This window comes from Sphaerodactylus townsendi, linkage group LG09 (assembly GCF_021028975.2).
Source record: "Sphaerodactylus townsendi isolate TG3544 linkage group LG09, MPM_Stown_v2.3, whole genome shotgun sequence".
Taxonomy (NCBI): Eukaryota; Metazoa; Chordata; class Lepidosauria; order Squamata; family Sphaerodactylidae; genus Sphaerodactylus; species Sphaerodactylus townsendi.
In genome coordinates this window covers 15705257-15711821 of record NC_059433.1, presented here as the reverse complement: position 1 = coordinate 15711821, position 6565 = coordinate 15705257, and positions in this window count along the sequence as shown.

The following is a 6565-nucleotide window of genomic DNA, read 5'->3' as shown; positions in this document are numbered from 1 at the left end:
CCCAACCCCCCCCCCCCACATGAGAACAGTACAGCAGAAAGAAACTCACACTTGAGGCCAGTGGTGGGATCCAAAAATTTTAGTAACAGGTTCCCATGGTGGTGGGATTCAAACTGTGGCGTAGCGCCAGTGGGGCTGGGCGGGGCACGACGGGGACGTGGTCGGGCATTCCGGGGGCGGGGCATTAATAATTTCTCTGTTACTGTAAAAAACTCTTACTGTTAAAAAAAGTTCCTAATTTCCAGCTGGTATCTTTCTGTCCATAATCTAAACTCATTATAGCAAGTCCAATCGTCTACTGCCAACAGAAACAGCTACTTCTCCTCTAATTGACTGCCTGTCAAATACTTAATACTTTCAAATACTTAATATTGTTTCTAGAAATCAAAAGAAGGATACTTTCCTTCAACAAGGAACTTTACCATATTTCTAAAACATGTTTTTAAAACAGCCCAACAGGGAGAATTATCCTGTTTTCTACCTTCGCTAACCAGCCACATAGGAAACAACAGGACTTTATGATTTTTGGACCTAATGGAATTTCTAACGGAAAAGCAGACCCAATTAGTAACCCCCTCTCAGCACACACAAATAATTAGTAACCCACTCTGGTGGGAACTGGTGAGAACCTGCTGGATCCCACCTCTGCTTGAGGCCCACCCCAGTAGTAGATACTCAAGGCCAGACTGTTAGATAGCCAAGTACCTGCAAAAGTGAAAGGAACTCCACACACTGACCCCTCCTAAATCCAGGCCTGACATTTACGGAGGAATTAATAGTACAGTTCTGTGCAGAGTGACCACATGGGAGTCCAGAGGCAGCAGCGGTGGAGTTCTGCATCTGCCTGGCAGGCTAGCAGCTAAAATAGGGAGAGGGGGGCCCTTTCCCCTCTTACCTTTGCTGACCTTTGCTGCGCGCTACTCTCAGCGAACGGCATCTCTGGCGCTTAGCCCGGGCATCCCCATGTTTCGAGGAGCACCAGGGATGCCCCGCGCTGAGGGGGCGCGAGAGCGTCAGCGTCGGGGCAGCTGCGTTGTCGCCGCCCCTGTAGTGGGGAGTGCCCCGGGACCTGGCGCTACTTGAGGAGAGTAGCGCGGGGCTTAAGGTAAGTGGGGAAAGGGCCGGGGATTCCCCTCTCCCACCCACCCAGGTTTTTTTGAATGGTGGCGTGGCTGAAGCATTATTCAGTATCCATTTTTATCTTCCTTAAAACTGCTGCCATTTGGGGAGGTAGGAAAAGCCCCCCGAAAAATATCTTATTGCTTTTGTGGAGGAGCAGGCCGGTTCAGCTTTGCCAACCGCATACTTCTACATGTTACAGCTCAACTCCCAACACTTTCAGTGCGGCGAGTCATTCGTCTTAACTGACATTTTGCAATAATTCTTTGAATCAGGGAAATGCTTAACAATAGCTCAACAATTACACAGTCCTGAATACAGACAAGTTCTTCCTGCCTGTCTCCCAAGAGCAAAAGGGAGGGGCTGCCTGCAAATATACTTGGAAGGACACACCCAAATGGGAACAATTATGTTTCATTCAGATCTTCCAAGTCTTCCTTTCAATGAGAACAGATCACCTAAGCTAAATATTTCTACAAAATACTTTTTCATATTGAAATATCTACAATTGTAGAACAGTAGAAAAGAGCACCAGTATTCAGAAAAAAGCAATATCAGTTTTTCAGAGCAGTATGTTTATATTCTACCCTCTACCTCCAAGGCTCTTGGAATGATATATATCAGTGATGGCGAACCTTTTCGAGACCGAGTGCCCAAATTGCAACCCAAAACCCACTCATTTATCGCAAAACGCCAACGCGGCAATTTAACCTGAATAACCCCCTCGAGCAGGGGCCAGCCTGCTGTAGCCTCCGGCAAGTCTCACATGCACCGCTCTGTGCCTCTCTAGCATCTTTGCCGCCTCTTGCCCCCCCCCCCCCCGGGCAGCAGCCCCCTGGAGCACAGGCACGAGGCCCGCCAGCCTCCCTCCTTGCTGTGGTGCACGCACATCAAGTTCAGCGGCCCAGGCCAGCCTAGATGTGGGGGGGGCAATTCCCCCCCCCACATGACAAACTCTGTGCGCGCACGCCCACAGAGAGGGCTCTGAATGCCACCTCTGGCACCCGTGCCATAGGTTCACCATCACTGATATATATGGTTCTCCTTTTCTTGTTTTATTTTAACCTAATTTCATTTTAGCTTAAAGTAAATAAGAAGTGAAGAATAATGAGATGGGATATTAGGTGAAGTCCAGTTTAAAAAATATCTGGATGGTCATCAAAAGAGAAAGACTATCTGAGTACCTCGTGGAAGACTTGCAGCACAAAATTAACCGCAGTTGATTTTCTTTCATAAATGTTATTCTCAAAACAATGGGAGAAAGTGTGATAGTAAAACCGCCATTCTCCAGGAGTTGAAATAATCACAAACTTGGGAATGAAGATGACCAATAGTTTCAGTGTTTTTAAGGATATGAAACATGGAGTGGCGGGTTGCTAGAATGCTCTGGCAGATTCAGCACTTGTGAACAAAGCATGAATTCACAAGTTTTAAGTGCTGACTTATGATCTATCTACAGTACCCAGACTATTGATAGTCAACTCTATCAGACTAAAGAAATCAGCTCCACATATTTCTAAACTATACATTTTGCTGCCAACAAGGGAATTAAAATTTATTTAAAATGTTGTAATTATTCTATTTTTCTAAGCCTTAATTAGTACGTGGAGATAAAAATAGGGGTCTGTACCACTCTGAGCAAAGCACATGGATACAGTAGTTGTGGCCAGCATATTTTTTCCAGATTGGTTTTGTTCATAGGGATTGCTTCTGACACAGGAATTCTTCCTAGAAAAGTTCTGCACGCATGTTCCAACAAATGATGATCCATTCATATCTCTCTCTTTTTAAAAAAAAATAGATACTGCAATGGGGCTTCAGGTAAGTATCTCCTGTATATCACTACTTTTATGCTATTATTATAGAGTCATGATTGGACTGTGTCTCAAATTTACACGTCGACATCTCCTTTGGAACCATCTAGCAGTCTCAGTTTATTTTTTAAAAATTGTTCTGAAAATTGACATATAAATTTAAGCATGAGAGTAATGATCCTACATTTAAACAAATCAAATTTACCTTGTCTTCAGGGTTTCAAGTAATCAACTTCACTCAGTGCTCTCTCGGCAATTTTCTGGGAATACTGGAACTTAAATGGTACTGCCACACCTGCTAGTTAATACTCCTACTCAGATGGAACTGATGATCTCATGTAGTCTAATTTTGTTTATTGATAGATCACCTTCATATCCCATCTTTTCTCCAAGGACATCCAGATGTTATTACTTCCTCAACAGTCCTATGGGGTAGATGAAGCTTTACAGCTAGTTCTTCACTTGAGCACAGAGGAGTATCTAGGGCTCATTCCGCACATGCAGAATGATGCACTTTCAAACTGCTTTCAGTGCTCTTTGAAGCTGTGCGGAATAGCAAAATCCACTTTCAAACAGTTGTGAAAGTGGTTTGAAAACACATTATTTTGCGTGTGAGGAAGGGGCCTAGGATAAGGAAATCAGGGCACGTGCCCTGGGTGCCACTCAGGGGCCCCCTCGGCCACCCAGCTCCCTCCCCACCAAGAACTCTGCTTTGTTCCAGACAGATCTGATTTAAACTATGAGCTGTGCCTCCAAAGTCCATGTGGAAATTGTAGTCCATGGACATCTATAGGGCCAGTGTTGGACACCCATGATGTAGTCCAACTATTCATGTTGGCCCAAGGACATGGAGTTGTCAAGTTAAGAAACCTCTACATTCAAAGACAAACCAGAGTCATGTCATTATCTCCACTGAACGCTACTAGTTAGAATATGGGCTTTCTTATACTACAGGACATTTCTGAACGTAACTTCTGAATCTACAGAACAAAGTCCAAATTTTGCATTCTATTAGCTCTTCTTGAACATTTATATTTAAGCATTTAAAATATTTTGATCTTTTACTTATAAAGCTGTGTTTATTCAAAACATAAGATACTTAATTTACTCAGAATGTTATTTCTGGTGCTAAATCAGTTTGCCGTTGCCTTCCTCTCAGTGGTGGGATCCAATAATTTTAGTAACAGGTTCCCATGGTGGTGGGATTCAAACTGTGGTATGGCGCCAGTGGGGCTGGGTGGGGCACGACGGGGGTGTGGCCAGGCATTCCGGGGGTGGGGCATTCCTGGCTGGGGCTGTGGCAAGGATGCAGATGCTGTGCCGGTCCTTGGGCAGGAAACAAATGCACACAGGGGCAGGCTGCCACGCACGCTGGTGCACCTCCTGCTAAACTGCTTCAAGTTCTGCGCACTACTGCTGAGAGGAGGGGCATAACTAAGGCAAAAATCAAGTGGCAAAATCACCAATTAGTAACCCCTCTCGGCACACACAAATAATTAGTAACCTACTCTCGGGAACCTGTGAGAACTTGCTGGATCCCACCTCTGCTTCCTCTACATAGCATCCTTATCTTTCTGGTCTGGTCTTTTCCCATCCAAGTACCAAGCCCTGTTTAGCTCCCAAGACCTGACAAGATAGCTATTCGGGGTGTTCAGACTGCTATTCTCAGATTACCCACCAGTAACTCCAGGGATATCCACAGCAGTATGCAATTACCTTATAATTAAGTGCCAAATACCCAGGTGGATATTTATGAAGATTTCCCATCCTGAAAAGCACATTTGGTGTTCTTAACTAGTTATGGATATCATGTAAAGATTATTAGTGAAGAAACATTCCTTCAGGACCTACTCTCTGGTGGCTTAGATAACTAGTAAATGATTGTTTACACTGTTCTATTAGTTTTTATTTCCATAGCAAATCTGCCAGATCTTATGATGCAAATTTGGGAAGTAAAAATGTTGAGAGATCTGATTGTAGATCTCTTTCTCAATGTGCAGTTGAGAAATACATTCTTTCTCAGGTGACCCTCTAGTCCTCCTCTTTTGTTTGGTCTTATCTGCAATCAATTGAATCACCAAGAATATTTCCTGCTCCTCCCAATATTGCTTTGTGATTTCCTTGGAATGGTACTGCAAAGGCCTGAACCAGTTTCAGTGGTGAAATAATTTCCAATGAGAAGGGATGCTGAAACCATCAAAACAAACAAATGAACCATCAGAGGCGGTGTTCAAATTCTAGAACCAGTTCGAAGATTCTGCCTGAATGCATGTATGTCAAATATCACTCAATTCAGAACGCACCATTTAAACTGAAGCTTCAGAATTCAGTGTAGGAGGCTATTTGATTTCAAAAGAGGAGCAAGATTTTCAGGAAGAATTAAAGGCTTATTCTTGGATACACTGTGAACTTTACAAATAGATCCTATACCAGTGATGGCGAACCTTTTCGAGACTGAGTGCCCAAATTGCAACCCAAAACCCACTTATTTATCGCAAAGTGCCAACACGGCAATTTAATCTGAATACAGAGGTTTTAGTTTAGAAAAAATGATTGGCTCCGAGGCGTGCATTACTCAGGAGCAAACTTGATGGTAGTCGATGGCTTTACTTTGAAGCAACCGTGCAACTCTTCCAACTGGTGAATCACGACCCTAGGAGGGTTTACTCAGAAGCAAGCCCCGTTGCCAGCAACTGAGCTTACTCCCAGGTAAAGGATTGCATTTTAGTTCTTCACATGAAAATCAGTGGGGTTTAACAGCGCTTAACAGGGTTACCTACACTGCTTCCCCAAAACTTGGTCTTGGATTTAATGCTAATAATCCAGCCCAGCGGCCCAAGCCAGCCTAGATGTGTGGGGGGGGGGGCGCTCTGTTTGTGCGTGCCCACAGAGAGGGCTCTGAGTGCCACCTCTGGCATCCATGCCATAGGTTCGCCACCACTGTCCTATACAGTGGTATGTGGTACAGTTCTGTAAATAATGTTATGTACCTTTGAAATTTGCCTAGCAGTTCTAGGTTGGTGGCTGCTGTTAGTAGTATTGTTACAGTTGTCATCTCATCTTTTGATCTCCAGTAAAGTTAGCCAAACACTCATGTTGCTTTGTGTGAAGCCAATACCTAGGCATATTATGTATGTAATAACTGTACCAATACTGTTAACACTGATCTACCAGTTTGTTTAGTCAACGGAGCTTGTTTAGGATTCTGCCAAATGTTTAGGGGTTAACATTTTTTACTCAGGTTTATGGAGCTCTTACAACCTTCTCCAGAAGATGCTGCAAAACTTTCTCCTTTTTTTTTTGAGCCTATCCATTCCCGTTCATTACTCCTTCAGTATTATGCTCACTCTGAATAGACTTCTTGTTGATGTCCTGTGGCCAATCAGATTTGGCTGTGTGATGTTACCAACCGGAACCCAAGGGAGGGCAGTGGCTCATACCCTCACTCTGAATAGGGAAGCATTTTTAGTTCACGCCCAAGTTTCGACATAAAAGAAGACATGGTTTTTGCAATGCTTTATTAGGAATACCTTTGGATAATCTCAATATTCAACAGGCAGCAGGGAGGCAGCCAACAAACAAACAAATGTGCAGTGCTACCATACTTATTTTCAATATGAATCAATCCTACG